Genomic DNA, 14,214 nt, shown 5'->3' with positions numbered 1-14,214 from the left:
AATTGTTTTCATTTGCATCTATGGCCATCCCACCCTGAATGTTCCTGATTTTTCGTAAATTACTTTTTTTACATTTATTCTTTGCATTTCTATCATATTTGTCCCAGAGCCTCCCTATCTCCTTAAAGTACAACTTCATGCTATTTCTTTCACTTAAAAACACATAAACCATTAGAAGAAATTAAAAAAAATCACAAACAGCAGAGTCAGGTTTATATGGTACAGCTACTCCTTATTATGGGACATGTTCTGGGGTGGGCTTGAGATACTCAGTGTCACGCAACTGAAGAAAGCTGTTTTTCCTTAAAACAGAAGTTCTGATTTGTGAATGGTCACTTGACTTGGGGTACAATTTATGCCAATTTCTCCTGCTCTGTTCTGGGAATCTGTCTGGCTTACACTTGTGCACATCTTGCACAGCCTGTCACAGTCCCTGTGAGTTTTTATGTGTTTCTGCCCTGTTCTGTCAGGAAAATGATGTTCCCTTGGAATTTTCCACCATCTCTGGCTCTTAAAGTTTTTTGACCCCTCTTCTATGTAGTTCCCTAAAGCTTCAGAGAAGGACAAAGTACTCTCAAGGCTCTTACTCTTTGCATGTTGTCCATGGTCTCTGTGTCTCCCTCTTCTATAGGGAGAAGCTTCTCTGGAGAGGTTGAGTAATGCACTGATCTATGGTTATATCAGTGTGTTCTTAGGAGTAATTTTATTGCTATGTTCTGTTGGCAAAATGAATCTGCTGGGCATGAACCATCTTGTCTCAGGTCTTAAAATAAGTAACTATACTAGGTATGGGTTTCATCTCTTGATGTGGGTCTTAAGCTCAAACAAAAAGCGGTTGGTTACTCCAATAAAAATTGTGCCACTATTGTACTAGTAGATAAACCTTGCAGATATGTCATTGTTTCAGCTTGCAGGTTTCATAGTGTATTCAGACTGATAATTACTTTTCTCCTCCAGTAACTTGGTTATCACTTTATAGAACGAATTCTGTCTAGTAAGAATGAAGGTTCCAGTTGATTTCTCCATGTTCTGTGTAAGTATGTGGTATTTTTAACAGTATTACTGTCAAGTTGTATATGTTAATAGCCTTTCATGGTTGTGGGGTCTATGGGACCTCATATCAACAACCCAAAAAGTTATAACCCATGCCTGGTAGAGTTGATCTTATTTGGTAGCATAAGATGTCTGGTTGTGGTATTGTAAGCACCATGTACGGTAACTTCACTCAATTTTGTTTTTGTTTTTTAGACACAGGATTCTCTGTGTAACTCTGGGCCTGTCCTGAAACTTGTTCTATAGATTAGGTTGGCTTCGAACTCACAGAGATCTGTTTGTTTCTGCTGTAATTAAAGGCATGTGTCATCACTGCCCAGCTCATTTAATTTTTATTTTATATGTATGAATATTACGAAGCTTCTAAATAAGTAAGTTTCCGTATGGCTTTTCAAAGCCCTTTAGTGTTAGTTGTCCATCTCCATTACCCTCCTCCACCCTGCCCTCCCATGCTCCTCTGTATTATTCTTCCTATGCTAATTTTCCTTTATCCTGTAGCAATATAGTTTATTTCCTCAGAAGATCTACTACTCCTACTTCCTTACTAGTTACCTAACCTCTGTGGGTATTCAAAATGAAACACTCACATCTAAAACAAAAGAGCTAACATCCATAAGAGAAATAATGCAATGATTGTTTTTCTGGGACTATGTTACTTCATTGAGGATTATCATTTCCATTTCTATCTATCTATCTAACAAGTTTCATAATTTCATTTTTCTTATATTTCAATTTTTTCATACAGTATTTATTGGTCATATTCTTTCCACTCCAGTAACCAGTCCTATACCCCATCCACATAAACAACTTTATAAATAGTCTTTCAATCTTAAAGAAAAGCACAAACTCCAAACAAAAAAAGAACACGCGCGCGCACACACACACACACACACACACACACACATTCATGCACACAATGAACATGCTGAAAAATTAAACCAAAGAGGGAAAAATGGGTATGTTTTGCATTAAAGAATTATTCCTGTGCTGTGGCCTGCCCTGCAGTATGCTTGATATATATGGTGTCTCTACATTGAAGAAAACTTACTTTTCCTCTTCTACAAGCTTCCAAATGCAGGATGTTTCTTGGTTAGTGGTGGGGCTTTGAGCTTACTTCTTCTTCTCCTTGCCCAGATTCTGTCTGGCTTAAATTTTTGCAGGTTTTGTGAATGCTGTCACAGCCTTTGTTGGTTCATATGTGCATCAAACCTGTTGTGTCTGGAAATATTGTTTCCTTGGAGTCACCTGCACCTGAATCTATTACAAGATTTCTTGTCAAAGGCCTTTTATGCATCTAATGAGATGATCATGCGGTTTCTTCCCTTTAACCTGTTTATGAAGTGGATTACATTTATTAATTTATGTATGTTCGACCATCCCTGCATTACTGGGATGAAGCCATCTTGATCATGGTGGATAATCTTCTAGATTTGTACTCACATCAGAACTACAAAGAAGAACTAATACTAATACTCCTAAAAGTATTCTGCAGAATATAAACCGAAGGGACATTTCCTTTTCTTTTTATAAAGCCAGTGTTACACTGAGACCAAAATCACACCAGCAGAACATCAAAGAAAATATAAAGAACTGTCACTATGAACGTAGATGTAAATCTTCTCCAGTAAAATATTTACAAACTGAATACAAGAACATTGGGTCAGCATCACAAGTGGAGGTGTGCCCCAGGGTATAAATGGACCAGGAGGAGTAGCTTAGGTGCTGGCAGTGCAGTCTAGGAGTGTCTTAGGGAGACCAGAATGGAGGTGGCACAGGAAGACCAAGCAGTAGCTAGTATGTTCCCTGGAAGACAGAGGTCTAGGGTAAGGATGCCATGGGCAGGAAGCAGCATTTAAGGGGGATTTCAGAGATGGACCTATTCTGTAAATTCTTAGGCTTCATGTCATGAGTATGTTTAGGGAAAATGTTCTGCAAGGGGCAGGGGAAATACATACACAAACACACACACACATACACACACATACACACACCCTCTATTAGGATTAATATATGTGAGACAGGTTTTATTATTTTTGATTGTTTATTTAACTAGTATAGTGTGCTTTGGTGGCATAGCCATCAACAATGTATTAGCAAATTAACGGTTACTTTAAAATACATTTAAATATGTTTAAGTGTATTCAATTTTATTTTCCCTACAAGTTTTCTTAATAAAATTTTGGAAGAAAACTGGGAACAATTTAGAAATAGCTACAGCTTATCTTAATGGAAAAGGGATATTTTTACAATGTTTTCATGAAGATTATGTTCTAAGTCAAATACACTTTTCAGTATCTAGTTCTAATAGGAGTTTGTTTTGGGAAATACATCGCTTGCCATGTGTATTCCCTCTTACTTAAAAAAAAAGAGTAATGGTAGCTTAACTCTTATAACAATATGTTACTAACGTGCTTCTGCTTTATCACCAGCCGAGGTGCTGTTAATCACCTTGCCTCATCTATAAATTAAATACCCTCATAGATGCCAATGCATAGACATATGCACAGAACATAGCTGATTAGGCAGGGCCTTGTGAAGTCCTCTCTGTGCCACACAAAGGTCTTGCTATGGGAGCACCTGTCCTTGCATCTGGGGGAAGGAACTCTCTGCTGCAGATCTGCGAGCCGGGTCAATGTTAGACAACCATTCTGATACAGCAGTCAAGCGTGGGGCAGGGACGATTGTTTCTGATTTTCTCTTCCAGCCTGCAGCCATGATTGCACACACAATCTGGGTACAGGGTGAAGGATTCCTGTCTTCCACCTGCTAGGCTTCCACTGTGTAGTACAAAGGGCAGCTTCTCAATCACTCCTCCCCATTGTGGGCTTTCTGTTACTCTGAGTGTGGCAAGCACTGGCTGCTTGTTTTCCCTGTGATCGCATTGTAGCAGTAAGCTGGGAGCTGCAGTGAGCTGTGCCTTTGCTTGGGTGTCTGCATCAACAGGGATGACAGCTTCCTGGTATGTTTGGGGTAAGGTAATAGTAGGTGTCAGGAGATGATGTGTGACAAAATGAGGTGTCAAGGCTAGTAAGCCCAAACTCTGCAGCGCAGGCTGGCAGCCTGGCAGTCAGAGGGTTTTCAGTCTGAAGAACTATCTGGTGGTAACCCCCCTACACACACACTCACACACACACACACACACACACACACACACACACACACACACACACACACAGAAGCCAGCAATCTGCTGGTCTGCTGTTTGGCTGGTTGTTACTTTCTTTATGGTCTTGACCAAATTAAGTTAAGGCCTTTACCCTACATTATGGAGGGTAAAGTATTTTTCTCAGTTTAGTGATTTAAATTCTAACCCCACTAACTTACCAACTATACGAGTGTGTGTATGTGAGTGGGGGGGACAGACTGTATTTGTGTGCATGCCTACATGTATGTATATGTGTGCATATTTGTTTTCCCACCAAATTAGTTTAACATTTGTTAAATGCCTGAGTTCTTTGACCTATGCAGGGTTTTTTTTTTACTCTATCAGTCAATTATATATATATATATATATATTAATTCCCACAGTTTTTTGTTTGTTTGTTTGTTTGTTTTTGCTTTTATTTCCTTTTTACCTTACCTAAATGGCTGAACTACTGGGACATCAGTAGGCTACCTCTCAAGGTACCCCTGGGTGGTGACTCTGGCCTTCTCAGCATGGCCATGCTGACACATTTGGGAACTTCCTTGGAGTCTATGATAGGAAGATGTCTATGAAAGAAGAAGGAAGAAATATGATTCGTCATAGACACTCATCTCAGAATGACCCTAGTATGTTTTACTGTACTCTGGGTTAGAGAAGGGTAAAGTTTAAGGATAAATCAAAAGGTGGGTTTCCTCATACATTCTCAGAACTTTTCAGTGAGTAAAATATTGTCATGACACAACTTTGTTAGCTACAAAGTTCACATTTGAGAACCACAAGTTATAAAAACAAATAAAACATAATAAAGAAAACACAGTGTTTTGAGTAAATTTATGATTTTGTATTGAGCTATATTCATAGCTGTCCTGGGGTGTATATAGCCTGTGGCTCAAAAGTTGAATATGTCAGCTAGGAAGTTGCACCTACAAATGCCAGTAGATAATTATAACCTAATTTATAATCTTTTTTTTTTATTCACTGCCTATTGGATTAAGCCATGGTCGATAACCAGAAAAGAAATTTAAAGTTACTGTCATGAATTGAAAGAAATAAATGCTGAAATGTCGCACCGTGATATCTTCATTACCTATGCAGAGCTGGAAGTGCACACTAAATATCCAGTCTGTTGGCATTCCATACAGGAAGCATAGGACTTCAAACCCTTCATGAAGCCTCCAGTAGACTAAGGAAGCTAGTGTTAACAGGAGCAAGAGACTGAAATTTTCTGTTGGGCTTTGTATCCCAGAGCGTCCAGGAAGGTAAAATAATCATGAGAGGTGTTTTGAAGGTATAATGTCATTCACCTTCCACAAACACATTTCCTGTCACCACACTGTACTGAGCAGTGACCTTCCTCTTTACATGGGCACACAGCACAGCTCATTCAGTTCCTCATTTCCAAAGGCAGATAAGAAGTCCATTGTGTGGAGACATGCACACGCTATATTTACATTTGAAAAGGGCCTTGCTAACAACCTTGAGGTCTGTAGTGACACTTAGTAGTTTCATATTCAAGTTTTATAATTGCTAATTCCTTTTCTCACAAAACAATAATAAAGCTGTCATGTGGTAGCTGCAGGCTGAAGTAGATCATCTGTGTCTCCCATGTGTATTCCCCCTTTTCATTATTTCTGTCAAAGGATGCATTTACAAAAGCCCCCGGACAAAGCTTGTCCATAATAGAGCATGAGGCTGAACAATCTCTGTTAGTGAGGGAAGGATAAAAATTAAGCAAGTGTTGAAGTCAGGATTCACGGAGGTTGCTGATGCTGAGAGCCAGTGCATGCTGACCATTTCCTACAGTTATTTCCCAGCTGCCTGTGTGTCTATCATTACAAGCCTCCAATCACTTTAAGCAATGTCATTTCCAGGAGGAAATCCTGTGCTTTACTCAAACTATAGTGTTTGCTAGTAATAAAATTTGTATTAATTACATCTCAGCATCTCCTACAAAATGGAGATAACAACAGGGTCTCAGTGGTTTGGAGAGTTAGCATAACTCACTGGGGACATAATTCAGATACTTAGTAAGAAATACTTAAGGGACTGAGAGAGGCTTTTTGTTGTTTCAGGTTTAGTTTTTCCTCTTCTTTTTAGAAACATGGTCTCATGCAATCATCTCAGCCTACCCTCTGACTCATGATTTTTATCAAGTATTTGGACTTGGGATTCTCCAATCCGAACCTTTCAAGTACCAAGTGCCTGTTTTATATTGTTCCCCTCCATGATTCTGAGAGATCCCAACTCAACATCTTTAGACCCCTAGTGACTAGCCCATCACAGAGTGACTTGCCCTTCTGCCCTCTTCTGAAAAACCTGAGGCCTCAAGATAAACTTAAAAGATAACCCTCCCTGATCCAGGAGCTAGCTCACCACATTCCTGCTCACTGTTTAAATGTACAATGCTCAAAGAATGCTTGCTTGAGATAACCTTCCTGTTAAGACATAAGCTATCATTTAGCTTCCTCATTCTTTATGATGTTTGCCTAACTCCCTGATTGATTTAGTTTTTCCCTTTTAAACCACCCCTTTTAAAACCTTGTGTGCTAGCAGCAAGAATGGTCTCTCTTGAATTATTTGGGTGTTGGCTTATCCCGAGACTTGAGTGAGGGTCTCCCCACTCTGGGGGTCTTTCAGTTGGGAGCTTGTCCAGGATTTACAACCACCCAAATTCTTGGGGACTCCTCATGGAGGTAAGATTCTGTCTTTGTGTCTTTGTCTGCTGGCTGTCTGAATCTGGTACTTTCGGTTTGCAGTCCTCTGAGCTCGTGAGAGCAACTATCTCCCTTATCCAGGTTGGAGGGGAGAGTTATCAGCAGACATGTCAGGAGATAACCGACTGTTGCTCTGGGAGATGTCCCAGGAGGTCTGAGGGAAGTCCAGGGACACCTGGAGATTTCCCATCTGAGTGCTGAGGAGAGACTTTGTGTCCCCTTGGCTGTCTGATTCTGTTTCCTGGTGTGAAAGTCCTGCAAGAGGCAGTCTCTGGTTTCGGCTTTCTCTGTCTTTTTGAGTGCTCTGTTTGTCTTCTTTTGTGTGGCTTGGACAAAGGGACAGGCTGTCAGTACTCCTCTTGGTCAAACTCTTAACCACTGGATAGAAAGTAGAACTAGGGCATGCAACCTATCTGTCGAAGTTAAGAAGGGACCTTGGAGAACTTTTTGTTCTTCAGAATGGACAACGTACAACATTGGCTGGCCTCCAGAGGGTACACTTGACCTTACTGTGATTTCTACCATTAAGAATATGGTTTTTCAGAAGGGGCCAGGGCCTCGTCCTGACCAAGGACCTTATATTTGTGTCTGGGAAGATGTGGCACAAGATCCTCCATCCTGGTTAAAACCTTGGACCCAGAAAATAAGCCAGGTTCCCAAGTCCTGGTGCTCCACAACATGAAGAAAAAAATGAAAATAGAAATGGCGGAGTCTAAACCACCAAATAAGACACAATACTCGGCTCCTCCTGAGATATATCCTGAAATTGAGGAGCCTCCAGAGTGGCCTAGTATCCCACCCCCTTATCCCCTCCCCATACCCCCTCAGAATCCTCAAAAGGTTGCGGTTGGAGGAGCAGCAGAAGGACTGGCTGCTGGGACCAGGAGCAGATGCGCTCAGAGTCCTACGGGTCCAGTTTCAACTACAGCGTTGCCTCTGCTTGTATACACCACTACCCTCCACCAACAAACCCTGACCAGCTGCAATTACTCCAGTATTGGTCCTTCTCTTCAGCCGACCTCTACAATTGGAAATCTAACCATGCCCCCTTTTCAGGAAATCCCTCAAGCCTTACAGGTCTTATGGAGTCCCTCATGTTCTCTCACCAGCCTACTTGGGATGATTGTCAATAGCTTTTGCAGGTTCTTTTCACCACCGAGGAAAGAGAGAGAATATTTTTGGAGGCATGGAAGAATGTGCCTGGAATCAATGGTCAACCAACTCAACTTCAGAATGAAATAGATGCAGGCTTCCCCTTAAATCATCCTAAATGGGACTACAACACAGCTGAAGGTAGGGAGTGGCTGATGGTCTATCACTGGGCTCTGGTGGCAGGTCTCAAGGGAGGCGGCAGGCGTCCCACTAATTTGGCCTAGGTAAAGGAAGTTCTACCAGGGGAGAAGGAACTCCCAACTGTGTTTTTAGAATGTCTCTTGGGGGTTTACAGGTGTTATACTCCCTTTGATCCTACTTCCGAGAGTCAGCAAGCAGCAGTTGCTATGGCTTTTATTGGACAGTCTGCCTCTGATATTAGGAGAAGGTTACAGTGCCTGGAGAGTGTGCAAACATTATCTTTGCAACACCTAGCTAAGGAAGCAGAGAAAGTGTACCATAAGAGAGAGACTGAGGAAGAAAGAAAAGAAAGAGAAAAGAAGGATGCTGAGAAGAGACAGGATAGACAAGATAGAAGGCAAGAAAGAAATTTAACTAGGATTTTGGCCGCAGTAGTACACAACAGGGAAGCACAAAGGAAGGAAGCAGGAACTAGGCAGAAAGGGTACCTTGGCAATGAAGGGCCAAGGAGACCTCAGAACCCTGAAGGACCCCCTTGGCAGCCCTTAGGTAAGGATCAATGTGCATATTGTAAGGAAAAGGGACATTGGGCAAGGGACTGCCCTAAGAAGAAACACAAGACACCCAAGGTCCTCACCTTAGAGGAAGATGATTAGGGGAGACAGGGCTCGGGCCCCCTCCCCGAGCCTAGGGTAACCCTAACTGTGGAGGGGACCCCTACGGACTTCCTTGTTGACACTGGAGCAGAATTTTCAGTTTTAAAGAAACCATTGGGAAAATTAAAAGATAAAAAAAAAACATATTCTTGGACCACCGACAGGAAGGTTGATCTAGGAAAAGGTCAAGTAACTCATTCCTGAGTGCCCCATGCCACTATTGGGGAGAGATTTGTTGTCTAAGCTAAAAGCCCAAATAAGCTTTTCCTTGGAAGGAACCATAGTCAATTGGCAGACTCCCACTTCTATGATCTTGGACTTAAAACTGGAGGAAGAATATAGATTACATGAGCCCCCGGCCCTACCAGTGAAGACCCTGGGGGGAACATGGCTAGAGAGGTTCCCCAGAGCATGGGCAGAGACGGAGGCATGGGAGAGGCCAAATGGGTGCCCCCCATCGTCATAAGCCTAAAGACTGATGCAATCCCCATTGGAAGGAAGGGAGGGCAAGGAAGCCTGAGAGGGCATCAGACCTCACATCCAAAGACTCCTGCAACTAGGTATTCTGATACATTGCCAGTCTCCCTGGAACACTCCATTGCTGCCAGTTAGAAAGCCAGGCACCAATGGTTACTGGCCAGTACAAGACCTAAGAGAAGTTAACAAAAGGGTACAAGATATTCATCCTACTGTCCCTAACCCTTACAACATACTCAGTTCTCTCCCTCCTGACAGATGATGGTACACAGTTCTGGACTTGAAGGATGGATTGTTTTGCCTGAGACTACATCCTACAAGCCAGGGAATCTTTGCTTTTGAATGGAGAGGCCCAGATGGGGGACAGGCTGGACAGCTGACTTGGACACGTCTGCCTCAGGGATTCAAAAACTCCCCCACTCTCTTTGACAAGCTCTCCATCAAGATTTGGCTCCATTCAGGTCAGAAAATCCTCGCTACCCTACTTCAATATGTTGATGATTTGCTCCTAGCTGCTGTCATTGAGCAAGAATGCAGACTGGGGACTGAGAGATTACTGACTGAGCTGGGTGAGTTGGGGTACAGAGCTTCAGTAAAGAAAGTAACCTACTTGGGTTACACTCTTAAGGAGGGGAAGCGATGGCTGACTGAAGCTAGGAAAAAGACGGTGACACAAATCCCTACTCCTGCAACCCCAAAGCAAGTGAGAAAATTTCTAGGTACTGCAGGGTTTTGTAGACTCTGGATTCCAGGTTTTGCCACCCTGGCAGCCCCACTTTATCCCGTCACTAAGGAGACTGGGACTTTCTCATGGATCCTCGACCATCAGAAAGCCTTTGAAGAGATCAAGAGGGCTTTACTCAGTGCACGAGCCCTAGCCCTGCCAGACCTGACAAAGCCATTCATTCTCTATGTAGATGAAAGGGCAGGAATAGCACGAGGACTCCTAACTCAGGCCTTGGGACCATGGAAGCTACCTGTGGCCTACCTGTCAAAGAAATTAGATCCTGTAGCCAGTGGATGGCCATCTCGCCTAAAAGCCATCGCCGAAGTGGCACTGCTTATCACAGATGCCGACAAACTAACTTTAGGTCAACAGACTGTAGTGGTAGCCCCACACACCCTGGAAAGTATCATCAGACAACCTCCTGACCGCTGGATGACCAACACCCGCATGGCTCACTATCAGAGCCTCTTGTTAACAGAGAGAGTGCTGTTTGCACTCCTTGCTATCCTAAACCCCGCCCCCTTGCTGCCAGAGACAGACTACTCATTACCAGTACACCAATGTATGGACATCATGGCAGAAGAAACCGGAACTAGGAAAGACCTCACTGATCAGCCATGTCCAGGGTGCCTTAATTGGTACAGGGACGGTAGCAGCTTCGTGGTTGAAGGTAAGCAGAGAGCTGGGACGGCTGTAGTAGATGGGAAGCTGACCATCTAGGCCAGCAGCTTACCCGGGGGAACTTCGGCCCAAAAAACTGAGCTGATTGCACTCAAGCCTTGTGGCTGGCAGAAGGAAAGGCTATTAACATCTACACGGACAACAGGTACGCTTTTGCCACCGCTCACATACATGGGGCAATTTATAAACAGAGGGGGTTACTCAAGTCGGCTGGAAAGGACATTAAAAATAAAGAAGAAATTTTGAGCCTGTTAGAGGCCATACATTTGCCAAAGAAACTGGCCATTATACATTGTTCCAGCCACCAAAAGGGCCAAGACGTCATAACCAAGGGAAATCAAATGGCTCACATGGCTGCCAAGCAGGCGGCTCAAGGAGCTATGATCCTTGCAGCTGAACAAAAAACTAAGGAACTTAAAGACTATCATGACATTAGAGAAACTAGCTTCAGGTATAACCCTGAAGATCATAAGCAGATGGGGAAACTAAATATTGTGCATGGCTACTCCCCCCATGGAGTAGCTGAGACAGAAGAAGGCAAATCCATACTACCCCAAGAGGAGGGATGACATTATGTCACCAATTTACATCAACTAACTCATCTAGGGACAAAGAAGCTAAAGGACATCATATGTCACTCCGATTATCATGCCATTGGCCTCTCGGACATTGCTCAAAAAGTAGTTCGGAATTGCAAGGCCTATGCCTTAACCAATGCTGGACATCACCTAGGTGCCCTGGCAAACGCCTCTGGGGAGACAGGCCAGGAGCATACTGGGAGGTCGATTTCACAGAAGTTAAACCAGCAAAATATGGTAACAAATATGTGTTAGTTTTCATAGACACCTTCTCAGGATGGGCAGAGGATTTCCCTACAAAGAGGGAAACAGCCAATGTGGTAGCAAAAAAGATACTGGAGGAGATTTTCCCACGATTCAGCATCCCTAAGGTAATTGGATCAGACAATGGCCCTGCCTTCATTGCCCAGGTAAGTCAGGGACTGGCCACCCAACTGGGGATTAATTGGAAATCACATTGTGCTTATAGACCCCAGAGCTCTGGACAGGTAGAAAGAATAAATAGAACATTAAAAGAGACCTTGACTAAATTAACCTTAAAGACTGGTGGAAAGGACTGGACAGCCCTCCTGCCCTTTGCCTTGTTCTGAGTATGGAACACCCCAGGGAAATTTAAATTCACACCATTTGAGCTCCTCCATGGGGACTGCCCCCCTTGCCAGAAGCAGGAGAGGTACTTGATCTTGATGCCTCTTATTCTCAACCCCTGTTAGCTCATTTAAAGGCTCCTGAACTGGTCAGAAAGGACAGCTGGTAACAGCTAAAAGGAGCATATGAACTGGGAACCACAGCTGTACCACATAAGTTCCAAGTGGGAGACTCTGTCCTGGTCCGATGTCATCGATCCGGCAATCTTGAATCCAGATGGAAGGGACCCTACATGGTGCTCCTGACAAGTCCTACCACCATCAAGGTTGATGGCATCCCAGCTTGGATCCATGCATCCCACATCAAAGCAGTCCCTCCTGCAACCAAAGATGACTCCTGGAAGCTGGAATGGACTGGTGATCCTCTTAAGCTGCGTTTATGTCACCTGCTTACCACAGAAGCGTAGGTTTTGCTGCTGGTCCTCCTTATTACGAGGGAACTGCCATCTCTGGTACTGTCACCTCCGTGACAGATCCAAATCAATGTTCCTGAGGCTCCTGAAGTAAGCTCATCCTTACTGAAGTCTCAGGCTCAGGATTATGCGTAGGGACAGTACCTTGCTCCCACCAGCACCTCTGCAACAGCTCAACCGTTATGGTAACAGAGACCAACACTTATCTGTTACCAAGTAACAATAGCTGGTGGGCGTGTAGTACTGGGCTTACCCGCTGTGTCTCTACTATTGTGTTTAACCAGTCAAGAGAGTTTTGTGTTATGGTTCAGCTGGTTCCTGGTGTCTACTACCACCTCTAGGAGACAGTCATAGATGCCTATGATTATAACCAAAGAAGAAACAAGAGGGAACCGGTATCCCTCACCTTAGCAGTAATGTTGGGTTTGAGCATAGCAGCAGAAATTGGTACCGGGACTACAGCACTCGTTAAGGGACCCCAAGACCTCCAACATGGCCTGAATACTCTGCAGGTCGCTATGACACAGGATATCAATGCACTAGAAAGCTCTGTCACTAAGTTAGAAGAATCTCTCACCTCCCTGTCTGAGGTAGTTCTACAGAATAGAAGAGGCTTAGACCTGCTGTTCCTTAAGGAAGGGGGACTATGTGCTGCTCTTAAAGCAGAATGTTGTTTTTACATTGATCACTCTGGAGCTACCAGAGATTCCATGAGCAGGCTCAGAGAAAGATTAGAAAAACACAAACGAGACTGGGAGGCCACACAAAACATGGATGACGACTTTGCTTTCTGCCCTGATGGGTCCCTTACTGATCTTGCTTCTTCTGCTGACTATAGGACCTTGCATAATTAATAGATTAATTGCTTTTATTAGACAAAGAGTTAGTGCTGTACAGATTCTTATCCTATGCCAACAGTATCAGAGACTAGAACACTGCAATGCAGACTATATAGAGTCAGAAATTTAGTTCTGCCGTTCTATGATTAGAACTGCTTACTAAAAGAAGTGGGGAATGAGAGATTCCAACTCAACATTTTTAGACCCCTAGTGACTAGCCCATCACAGAGTGACTTGCCCTTCTGCCCTCTCCTGAGAAACTGGAGACCTCAAGATAAACTTAAAAGATAACCCTCCTTGATCTAGGAACTAGCTCACCACATTCCTGCTCAATGTTTAACTGTACAATGCCCAAAGAATGCTTGCTTGAGATAACCTTCCTGTTAAGACATAAGCTATCATTTAACTTCCTCATCCTTTATGACGTTTGCCTAACTCCCCAATTGATTCGGTTTTTCCCTTTTAAAACCCCCCCACTGCAGCTACTAGGGGTCAAACTCCTCTGCCCCTGCGAGGGTCATGAGCTTGGCCCCAGTGCACTGGTTCCCCAAATAAACCTCGTGTGCTTGCAGCAAGAATGGTCTTTCTTGAATTATTTGGGTGTTGGCTTATCCCGAGACTTGAGTGAGGGTCTTCCCACTCTGGGGATCTTTCACTTCCTGCAGTCCAAGAAAGCATTTTCCCAATTGAACCACATCCCAAGGCAAATTTTCAAAATCGTGAGGCATAAATTTCCATAAATTCTTGAAATGATATGGCATTTTTCAAATTTGCTAGTATTTCTGAGGAGAACACATATACATATGCATAATGCACCCAGTATTTTCACTGTATTTTTCTTGTCTTAGATCAGACAAGAAATAACTTAAAACAGAAGTTAAGGTTTATAAATATACCATCAGGTGATGTTAATTTCAGTATGAAAATTATGAATAATTTAGGCTGTCATCTTTTGTCACTTTTTTGTTGTTCCTGTCTTTACTAAGAGTCG

At 43.2% G+C, this 14,214-nt stretch overlaps 1 pseudogene; it reads left to right on the top strand.

The window, feature by feature from the left end:
- LOC101842922 overlaps positions 1–12,378 on the top strand; it is a 133,356-nt pseudogene extending 120,978 nt beyond the window's left edge.
- Positions 12,379–14,214: the final 1,836 nt, after the last annotated feature.

The sequence above is a fragment of the Mesocricetus auratus genome, unplaced genomic scaffold, assembly GCF_017639785.1.
Source record: "Mesocricetus auratus isolate SY011 unplaced genomic scaffold, BCM_Maur_2.0 Super-Scaffold_100015, whole genome shotgun sequence".
NCBI lineage: Eukaryota > Metazoa > Chordata > Mammalia > Rodentia > Cricetidae > Mesocricetus > Mesocricetus auratus.
This window is presented reverse-complemented; position numbering and strand designations above follow the sequence as displayed.